Consider the following 11,854-nt stretch of genomic DNA (forward strand, 5'->3'; position numbering starts at 1 on the left):
ACCATTTTCATTTTCAAGAGCTGCTTGCATTACCTGAATGCATTACAATGAGCAAAGATATAAAAAGAATAGTTATTCCATTTTGGAAATGAAATTATTTGAAAATAATATTAATTTTAAAAAGTACAATGAGATACTACTTCATATCTACTAGAAAGACTATAATTTTTTAAAGAAAAATAACAGGTGTTGGCAAAAATGTAGAGAAATGAAGACCTTCATACAATGCTCATGAGAATGTAAAATTCTACAAAGAATGTAAAAAAGAGTTTGTTGGTTCCTCAAAAAATTAAATATGGGGTTATATTTGACCCCAAAATTCTACTCTTATTTATTACAGCATCTTTTTTATCCCTTTTTAAAATTTAAATTGTCGTTCAAGTGTAATTTTCTCTCTTATCCCAGCCCACCCACTCAGCCCTCCCCACCTCCCTCCCATTCCCACCCATTCCTAGTTTTTGTCCATGTGTCTTTTATACTTGTTCCTATAAACCATTCCCCTTTTCCCATGACATTCCCTCCCCTCTCCCCTCTGGACGCTGTCCACCTGATTTCTATTTCAGTGTCTTTGGTTACATTTTGCTTGCTTCTTTGTTTTGTTGTTTAGGTTCCTGTCAAAGGTGAGATCATATGGTATTTGTCTATCACTGCCTAGCTTATTTCACTCAGCATAATGCTTTCCAGTTCCATCCATGATGTTGCAAAGGGTAGGAGCTCCTTCTTTCTGCTGCACAGAACTCCATTGTGTAAACGTACCATAGTTTTTGGATCCATTCATTTACTGATGGACACGTAGGTTGCTTCCAGCACTTGGCTATTGTAAATTGTGCTGCTATGAACATTGGGATGCATAGGTTCTTTTGGATTGGTATTTCAGGGTTCTTAGGGTATAATACTAGTAGTGGAATTGCCGAGTCAAAAGGCAGATCCACTTTTAGTTTTCTGAGAAAATTCCATACTGTTTTCTTTTTTTAAAATATATTTTATTAATTATGCCATTACAGTTGTTCTATTCCCCCCCTTATTCCCCTCCACCCTGCACACCCCTCCCCCACCATTCCCCCTCTTTAGTTTCTGACCATGTGTTTCAAGTTCTTTAGATTCTATATTTCCCATACTATTCTTGCCCTCCCCCTATCTATTTTCTACCTACTATCTACCATACTTATTTTCTGTACCTTCTCCCCCCTTCTCCTTCTCCCATTCCCTTGTTGCTAACCCTCCATGTGATCTTCATTTCTATGGTTTTGCTCCTTATTTAGCTGTCCTCTTAGTTTGCTTTTGTTTTAGGTGTGGTTGTTAATAACTGTGAGTTTGCTGTCCTTTCACTATTCATCTTTTTTATCTTCTTTTTCTTAGGTAAGTCCCTTTAACATTTCATATAATAAGGGCTTGGTGATAATGAACTCCTTTAACTTGATCTTATCTGGGAAACACTTTGTCTGCCCTTCCATTCTAAATGAAAACTTTGCTGGATAGAGCAATCTTGGTTGTAGGTCTTTGAATTTCATGACTTGGAATACTTCTTTCCAGCCCCTTCTTGCCTGTAAGGTCTCTTTTGAGAAATCCGCTGACAGTCTGATGGGGGCTCCTTTGTAGGTGACTGTCCCCTTATCTCTTGCTGCTTCTAGAATTCTCTCCTTCATTTTAATCTTGGCTAATGTAATGATGATGTGCCTTGGTGTGTTCCTCCTTGTGTCCAACTTCTTTGGGACTCTCTGAGCTTCCTGGAGTTCCTGGAATTCTATTTCCTTTGCCAGATTGGGGAAGTTCTCCTTAATTATTTGTTCAAATAAGTTTTCCACTCATGGCTGTTCCTCTTCCCCTTTTGGTACCCCTATAATTCTGATGTGGGAACATTTAAAGATGTCCTGGAGGTTCCTAAGCCTCTCCTCATTTTTTAAATTCTGTTTCTTCATTCTTTTCTGTTTGGTCATTTTTTTCTTCCTTTTGGTCCGCTCCCTTGATTTGAGTCCCAGTTTCCTTTCCATCACTATTGGTTTCCTGTGTGTTTCCCTTCATTTCAATTAGTTTAGCCTTCATATGTTCCTCTAATTTGTGGCTAAAATCAACCAGTTCTGTGAGGATTCTGATCAGTGTTTTGAACTGTGCCACTGATAGGTTGGCAATTTCTTGTTCGCTTAGATTTATCAGCTCTGGGACTCTGCATTTTTCTTGGGCCATGTTTTTCTCTGTTTGCACCTGTTACATTTGAGGAGAGGCGCCTCAGGTGTTCGCCAGGGCGGGGCCACCCAGATGGCTGGTTTGTGATGCTGTTTGTGGGGGCGGGGTCAGAGAGGGACAATGGCAGTTCCCTCTGCAGCTTCCTGCCACTGGGGCCTGTGTGGCCGTCTCACCACTCACTCTTTCACCAGTTTATGTGCTCACAAATGTGTGACCGAGGTCATCCCTCAGTGGGTCCACTGCCTTGTGCCCTCAGTGGGTCCGATCGCTTCTCCACACCTGGGATCCACCCACAGCTGCTGGCGCACCTGGGTTGCCCGGGTTGGTCCAGTGGATCTTTTCTGCCCGACTCTGCTCTGCTGCTGGCTCTGCTTCTCTTACTGGTTTGGCTGAAGGGTTCGTTGTTGTCAGACTTCCATGTAGTTCAATTTTCTATGGTTTAGCTGCGTTTCTGTTGCTAAAACTTTGTTGTCTTTAAACTTGGTTGTGCAAGAAGGCACAGTGCTTCCACCTACGCCTCCATCTTGGTGGAAGTCCCATACTGTTTTCCATAGTGGTTGTAACAGTCTATAATCCCACCAACAGTGCACTAGAGTTCCCTTTTCTCCACAACCTCTCCAACACTTGTTGTTTGTTGCTTTGCTTATGATGGCCATTCTTACCTGTGTGAAGTGGCATCTCATTGTGGTTTTAATTTGCATTTCTCCAATGGCTAGTGATGTTGAATATCCTTTCATATGCCGATGGGCCCTATGTATGTCCTTTTTGGAGAAGTGTCTGTTCAAGTCCTTTGCCCATTTTTTAATTGGGTTGCTTGTCTTCTTAGAGTGGAGTCATGTAAGTTCCTTTTATATTTTGGAGATTAAACCCTTGTCTGAGGTATTATTGGCCAATATGTTTTCCCATACAGTTGGTTCTCTTTTTATTTTAATACTGTTTTATTTAGCCATGCAGAAGCTTTTTATTTTGATGAGATCCCATTGGGGATGTGTTCCTGGTGTTCACAGCTTCCACCTACTCTTTTTTGTGATCATTTGGAGGAGTAAGGCAAAATGGTTTAAGACAGCAAGAGAGTATTCTATGCTATTTACAGTAGCAGCCAGTAGAGAAGAGATAGGAGATCCTTTGGCTATGTATAGTGTTAACCGTGATCTTCTGCCCAACCAGCCACCTTTTAGAAATAATGGAAAAAAGGTAAGACTCTTGTTGGGGAGGGAAGGATTGTGAGTTGGATCTAGAAAGCAGTGAGGTGTAGGAGGTCAGATTCTGAGGTAAGGTGAGAGTAAAGGATAGTAAATAGGTGTAGTGTGTAAGAGAATAGAGTTAACCACTACAGTAATAGAGTTCAGGAAACCGTGAAGTGAGCTAAGATCTAGGAGGGGTGTTGTGTAATATTTACAATTGTATGGGACAACTATTATTTACAATAATATTAGAGCAAAAATCATATGACAGAATCTATGAGATCTAGATAATAAGAATAGGGAGTATAGGACCTTGAGTAGTGTACTAATGGAACACAAGAGAAGCGAAGGACAGTAAATTAGCAATACGCTATGAATGAGAGAACAGGGGAAACCTGTCAAATGATATAATATAACCAGCCAAGCAAAGAAGACTAAACAAAAAGAAGAGGAATACAAAATACTATTCAAATAAGATGTAAGAATAATGAAAAAATAATATTACTAATATGCAATAACTTGCAGGTTCTCTGTAATAGCAAAGTGAAATTTGTCTCTGTGTCTCAGCTGTTGGTTTGTTCCCTCTTTGGGTCCAACTCTGGACTTTTCACAGTTCTGGGTTTTTGTCTCACTTGTGGGTATTTTTTAAAAAAGGCAGAAGAAGGAAGGAAGATGAGATAAAATTGGAAAGAAAGGAAAGAGGAATAAAACAAGAAAGAAGGAAAGAGAAGCAAAAGGAAGTGAGAGATAAAAAATAATTTAAAAAATTTTTAATTACTTTAAAAAAAACAAAGAAACCTATTACTGGTTTCAAACTGGCCAAACTGGTTTTTGCTGGCTGCAGCCGGCTGAGGGGTGACTGGTATCACTTTTCTCCCTTCTTGTTTAGCACTCAGTCAGCCTTGCATGCACTCTCCCCAGAGCTAGCCCAGGGCCCCTCCAGAAAGTCCTGGGTGTGGGCTCCAGGTCTCCTGAGGAGCACGTGCTCTCTCCAGGTTTACAAGTGTGAGCTCTGGGCCTTTCACAAAGCTCTCTCTCCCCTCGTTGTGGGCGAGCACACCTGGCCAGGATGCCTGCCATTGCACAGGCTTGGGCACACACTCTTCCCAGGGCTATGCATGGGTGCTCACAGCCCCCATGTGTTTGCCATTTAGTTCTTACTCCCCTATCTGTGACTTCAAGCAACCAGATTTCTCCGGGTGCTGCTTGAACCCTGTTTGGTGGGGGAAGGAGTGCCAACCCAGCTCTCTCCCTAGAGCCTTGTTGCTGACCCCGCAGGTGTCAGGCCTGGGGCTACAGCCTCCCTGGTCCCCACACTGATCCCTGGGCCCTTATTGTTCTGAAGCGCTCTCCTTACCACCTTGTTTTTCAATGTCCGCTACAATTTTTGATCTCCTGTTTTCATATATGCTGTGGTACTGGAGGCTGTTTGCTCTGTTCCTCCATAGATTGGCCAGGTTTCTCTCCCGTGTGTAGGGGGAAGTGGAATCTTCTCCCTCTTACCTAGTTGCCATCTTTTCCTCTACATCACTCTTTATAATAGCCAAAAATAAAACAACCTAAATGTCCTTCAACTGATAATATCCATACAATAGAATATTATTAAGCTTTAAAAAAGAATGAAGTAGCCCTGGTTGGTGTAGCTCAGTGGATTGAGTTCAGGCCTGTGCACTTAAGGATCACAGTTCGATTCCCAGTCAGGGCACTTGCCTGGGTTGCAGGCCAGTTCCCAGCAGGGGACTCATGAGAGGCAACCATACATTGATATTTTTCTCCCTCTCTCCTTCCCTTCCCCTTTAAAAATAAATAAATAAAATATTTTTAAAAAATGAATGGAGTAATGACATGCTACAATGTAGCAAACCTTGAAATTATTGTGCTAAGTGAAAAAAATCTAGACACAATAGACCACATGTGATAGAAGGAGACTTGACTTGGGGTGGTGAACACACAGTACAATATACAGGTGGGGTATTCCAGAACTGTACCCTTGAAATGTATATAATTTTATCTAACCAATCTCACACAATACACTCAATTAAAAAATTGAAAGCTAAAAAAAGGGCCACATATTATGTGATTTCATTTACATTAAAAAGCCAGAATACATAAACCATAGATACAGAAAGTAGATTAGTGGTTTCCAGTGATGGACAGAAGAGAATGAGAAATGATTGCTAACAGGTATAAAGTTTCTTTCCGGAGTGATAAAAATGTTCTGGAGTTAGATAATGTTGATGGTTGCATGACCTTGTGAATATGATTAAAAAAGCCCCCATCTGTGTTTTGCCCAAGGCCACCTTGCTTTTATAGAGAGCTATAGAGCAGTCTGTGATGGCTGCTACTTATGCTGGGTTTGGAGATTCCCAAGTCAAACCAACTCTGAATCTCCTGCCACCTTTCTTATTTCTACTGGCCAATCAACTTTGCTACAGTTTTTGAGCTTTCTTACTTTCCTCTCCATGCCTACACTCAAGTCCCTATGCCACCTCTGTTCAGTCCTGAATCAAGCCTAACAATTTCAAACGCTGAAGTCCAAAGACATGTCAGTATTGTGGAATGCCACATGTATCAAAGACCAAAATATCCAGGTTTTGCTTAAAGTAGACTGTATAATCAAAGCTTTCCTAAGACAATGAATCTAAAGAGAAAGATGACATTTTAGGGACTCGGCTGCCAAAGTAGGTTTATAGTTGGTCATATGGAAAATAATATAATAATTAATAAATAATAATATAAGAATAAACTGTGATTCACATACAACTGTAAACCTACTTTTGCCTCACTCTGTATTTACAAGACCATTACAGACACTACAGAACTAACCAATAAAAATAGCCATAGACTGTATGTTACTTTTGTGTCAGACTTCCATATTAATGGAATCATGACAGACAGCAAAGAGAATGAGTTTTGGTACTTGAGAGACTCTGGGTCTAATATTAATTTATGCTGGGTACAGAACCTCATACTGCTCTGTACCTCAGTCTCACTGCCTGTAAAATGGGGCTAACATTATCTCCCAGTTTGGGCTCTAGAGAAGGCAGAGTAAGGAAATGATTGTAGACACCTAGCACAATGCTAGACTTATATTAGGATCAACCAAAGTTAATCCTATTTCTCTCCCTCTACAGGCATTTGTAATTTAATACCAAATAGGACTTTTTTTTCCCTCACCAAAGGCCTACTGCTCAAAGAACCACACTCAAGGAAAATAGAAAAAATGGCTAATTTAGTGTTGCTTGGATTCAAAAGAATTGGCAGATGCTCTCTCAAATCAAAACATTTCAGCTAAATGGAATCTTCAAACAGAAGGATTTTGCTGAGTTAAACACAGGGAGAGAAAAACAAATTTTAGTGCTGATAACATGCTATACTTTCCTTGTACAACATCAGCTTTTGCTTTTATTTAAAGGGCAATTGCTCTGCAATGTTTTGTAAGTAAACACTTAGGAATTTTTCAGCAAGTCTCAGCTGACACACCACCTCTTGGCCTAAAAAGTCTTTTCTCAGTGAGAAGTCTTATGTAATTATAGTAAAGAATGTGAAGTAGGACAGTATAAACTGATTTAGTAATTTAGTTCCATGCAAGTACAACTTATTTGACAGGATTTTCCAAGAATTTTCAGCCAGTTCCCATTGCTGGAAACAAAAACAGTAATTATTCAAAATTTGAAATACAGCTATATGAATAAGCCATCTCATTCACAACATGCCTCTCCTCTTCAATGCAAAAGAGGACTAGAAGGTGATGGGAAAGTCATCTTTTTGAGGAATGCTGAATTTATGAAAGGGGATCCAAGACACTAGAATTTATTTATTAAAAATTGTGTATTCTTACGTTTAAACTTCTGTCACCTTCAAGGTACTCTCCATTTTGATGCAATACACCTATGGAGATTTTTTCCACTGCTCACAACAGTTTTTGAATTCATCAGTTTTAACACCTTTTCGTGCTTCTGCCATTTTTGTTTCACCTTTTCCACATCAGCAAAACGTTTCTCTTTGAGGTCTTTTTTCATCTGGGGAAACAAAAAAAGTTGGATGGGAGGAGACTGGGTGAATAGGAAGGGTAGGGTATGGGGGTCATGGCATTTTGGGTCAAAAAAACTGCTGAACACTCAGCATGGTATGGGCAGGTGTGCTTGTAAATCACCCACCATGAAATGGACATACGCATTGAAAGAGTCTTCAAAAAAAGTTCACTAAAGCAGAATTCAGCCTCTCAGAACAATGCCAGCTGGTACACTGATGCAGGTGGGTTCCTGGAGCACTCACCTGGTGGAGCAAGCCTGTACTACAAGGGGCCACCTTCCAGAAAATAATTCTGGTGTGCGTGTGTTTTAGGGTTCCCCTAGAAACAACCTTCTTCTTTTATCTCTTAGAAACCAAAAGCGAACATTTCCCATAAAATCACCAAGCAGAAGAAGATATAACAAAGGGGAGAAATTTTGGAAGCCAGCCAGAGAAGAAGACACATTTGATTGCTTGGCCTACTCTACTATGGCCCCTGCCTTGGTGCTACTAAGCTAGGGAAGCACACAGGAAAGAAGGGTGGCCACGATCACAGTTGGAAACTTTAAGTGGACTATTTGCAGAATACTCCACCCCCAAATAGGAGAATATACCTCATCTTCAAGACATATAGAACATTCACTAATAAGGAAATAAAAAAGAATTGAAATTATGCTAAGTATGTTCTCTAATCACATTGGAATTAAAATCAGCAAGAGAGAAATAACTGGAAAATCCCCATATATTTGAACATTAATTATATACTTTTAAATAACTATGAGTCAAATAAGAAATCAATTAGAAAATATTTTATTTGAATAAAAATAGAAACATAACATATCAAAATTAGTGGGACATGGCCAAAACAATGCTTAGAAAAAAATTATACAACATTATATACTTATTTTTAAAAAGTCTCAAATCAATGCTCTAAGTCTCTATTTTAAAAACAAATTAAACAAGAGAAAATTAAACCCAAAGCAAACAGAAGAAGATATACTAAAGGGGAGAAATCAGTGAAACAGAAAACAGAAAAAAAATTAAAAAACCTAAAAACTGGTACTTTGAATAGCTCAGTAAAACTGATAAACTTGTTACCAGACTGATCAAGAAAAGAAAATACAAATTGTCAATCCTGGAAGTGAAAAAAGGAATATCTCTATAGATCCTATAAGCTAAGAGAAAACTTTTGTCACTTTTATGAACATATAGAACATCTGATAGCTTAGACAAAATGGACACATTCTTTAAAATAATTTAATTACCAAAACTCACTCAAAAAATAAACTGAATCACCATATATTTATTAAAGAAAGAAAAATTGAATTTACAGTCAAAAACATTGCCACAAAAAAATTCCTGGCCCAGATGACTTCACTAATGAATTCTAACAAACAAGAAAGAAATGACATCAATTTTACACAAATTCTTCCAGAGGAGGTAATACCTACCAATTCATTTTGTGATAACAGCATTACCCCAGCAGCAAAACCAGGCAAAGTCATTATTAGAAAAAAATATACACCAAACCAATATTCCTCCTGGACCTCAACTTAGAAATCTTTAATAAAATATTGGTAAATTGAAATCAGTAATATATTTAAAAAATTACTTCAGGAAGTGGGATTTATCCTAGGTTTCCAATGTTGCTTCTACATTCAAAAATCAATCATTATGACTTACCATATGAACAGAATAAAACATAAATCATATAATAATCTCAAAAGATACAGAGAAGCATTTGCAAAATTCAACCTCCACTCAGGATTTAAAACTCTCAGCAAACTAGACATAGATGGGAACTTTCTCAACCTGATAAAAATTATTTGTATAAAACATATATTTAACCTCACCTTTAATTCTGAAAAACCAGGAATAAGATCAGCAGGTATGTCTGTTCTCACCACCTCTATTTAACACTGCACCGAAGATACTAGCAAGCAAAATAAGGCAAGAAAAATGGTGCTTGAACCATTGGGTAGTCATATGCTAAGGAAGGAAGGATGGAAGGAAGGAAGGACTTTTGTCCTTAACTCACACCATATACAAAAATTAATTTGAAAAGACCATAGACCTAAGTGTAAGAGCTAAAATTATAAAACTTCTCTAAAGAAAACATAGAAAAATTTGTGACTTTGGTTTAGGCAATAATTACTTAGAATGTAAAAGGTGCAAGCCATAAAAGAAAAATTATTTCATATTACAAAACTCAAGCACCACTGTTCCTTAAAAGACTCTAAGAAAATGAAAAAAATAGGCCTCAGACCAGGAGCAAATATTTATAAAACATCTATCTGACAACGGGCTTTCAGTCAGAATAATATATAAAAAATTCTTATAACACAGCAATAATATAGATAACCTAATAAATATGGACAAAAGATTTGGACAGATATATGGAAGACATATGGATAGCAACAAGCACATGAAGAAAATGCCCAATATCATCAGGGAAATGCAAATTAAAACCATACTAATATACAACTATTCAACTACTGTAACAGATAAAATTTAAAACACTAACAATATAAAATGCTGTCAAGGATGAAGATCAACTAACTAGAACTCTGTTGCATTGCCAGAAGGAGTACAAAATTGTTCAGCCACTTTGAAAAACAGTTTGGGTTTCCTGAACCACTGGATCACCTGGACCGGCACACCAGTTCCACCAGGGTCAGGAATGTGTCCTCTCATCACCATCTCTTCTCTTCATGAGGGTTTCACAATCCATGGTGAAATTCAGCAATGCTCAGCCAGCAGCTCAAAGCGCCCAAGGCTGCCCAGCATGCCCAAAGTATGAAGACCTTTGGCTTTGTGTCTGGAAGAGGAAGGGACATGGGACCAAGGGATGAAGAGCAAACTCCAGAGCCTCACCATTGGTAACTTGAAAATCAGACATCCACTGGGCAAGAGAAACTTTGGGAATGTGTACCTCGCTGGGCCCAAGGAAAGCCATTTAACTGTGACTCTGAAAGTCCTCTTCAGGTTCCAACTTGAGAAGATAGGAATGAAACACCAGCTGCCCAGAAAATTGAAATCCAGGTACATCTACAACATCCCAATATCCTATGCCAGTACAACTACTTCCACGATGCATGTCTCTGTGCCTTGTTCTGAAATATGCTCCAAGGCATGAGCTCTACAAGGAGTTGCAAAAGACCCACTCACTGGGTGAGTAGCATACAGCCATGATAATGGAGAAATTGATAGATGCTCTGACTTACTGCCATGAGAATAAGGTGATTCGCAGGGATATTAAGCTGAAAAACCTGATGCTGGGGTTAAGGGGTAAGGAGAAGATTGCAGACTTTGGCTGGTCTATGCACACTCCCTCACTGAGGAGAAAGACAATATGTGGGGCTTTGGACTATTTGCCCTTAGAAACGATTGAGCAGAGAACATACAATGAGAAGGTGGATCTGTGGTGCATTGGGGTGCTCTGCTACAAGCTGCTGGTGGGAAATTCACCTTTTAAGAACACCCTCTATTCTGAGACATACAGACACATCCTCAGTTTCTTTGGGGGTCCAGGACTTGATCATCAAGCTTCTCAGATACCAGCCCTTGGAGCTGCTGCCTTTGGCCCAGATCCTGTCCCACCACTGGGTCAGGTCAACTTCTGAGGGTGATACCTCCATTGGTTCAAATGGCTTCCTGAACCCTGCTTTCCCCTGTCCCTCTGTTCATTCAGGGAGTTCCCCTGGCTCCACAATCTCATCTCCCTTTTGTTTCTTCTCTTTTAAAATATAAGTTGTTAGTTAATAAAAGGTTAATCATTTTCTACCAGGTCAAAGAAATTTGAAAAGAAAAACAGTTTGGCAGATTCTTATAAAATTAAATATATACTTATATAACCCAGAAACTCTAATCCTAAGTATTTACCTAAAATAAATCTAGTCCCATACAAAGACTAGTGTGTAAATGCCTGTAATAGCTTTATTGATAATAACCAAAAACTGGAAACAATCAAAAAGTCTATTAACTGGCAAATGGATAAACAAAATGTGATATATCCATACAATAGAATACTACTCCGCAATAAAATGGAACAAATTACTAATTCATGGAACAACATGGATAAATCTCAACATTATGTTAAATTTAAAAACCAATGCATATATGAGTAAACTCTGTATGATTCTATTTATATTACATTCTGAAAAATCAAACACAATATAGACCTGAGATTTGTCATTGCTCAGGGTGGAGACAGATTATAAAGGACCATGGGGGAAATTTTTGCAGTGATGGAAATGTTCATATTTTGATTGAGCTGCTGATCATACATCTTTCTACTTTGTCAAGACTCATCAACTTATATACTTAATAAGGGTGAGTTTTACTATGAAAATTATCCCTCAATGAATCTGACTAAAATAAATCAAGGGTCTTAGAAGGGAAAACAACAGACAGGTGGTACACAGCAGATTTTTAGAGCAAGGAATCTATTCTGTATGATACTGTAATAGCCT

At 38.6% G+C, this 11,854-nt stretch overlaps 1 pseudogene; it reads left to right on the plus strand.

The window, feature by feature from the left end:
- Window positions 1-10,230: 10,230 nt before the first annotated feature.
- Window positions 10,231-11,132, plus strand: LOC119057842 (aurora kinase C-like; annotated as a pseudogene).
- Window positions 11,133-11,854: the final 722 nt, after the last annotated feature.

The sequence above is a fragment of the Artibeus jamaicensis genome, unplaced genomic scaffold, assembly GCF_021234435.1.
Source record: "Artibeus jamaicensis isolate MK-2021 breed Jamaican fruit bat unplaced genomic scaffold, CSHL_Jam_final scaffold_1964, whole genome shotgun sequence".
In the NCBI taxonomy this organism is placed as follows: Eukaryota; Metazoa; Chordata; class Mammalia; order Chiroptera; family Phyllostomidae; genus Artibeus; species Artibeus jamaicensis.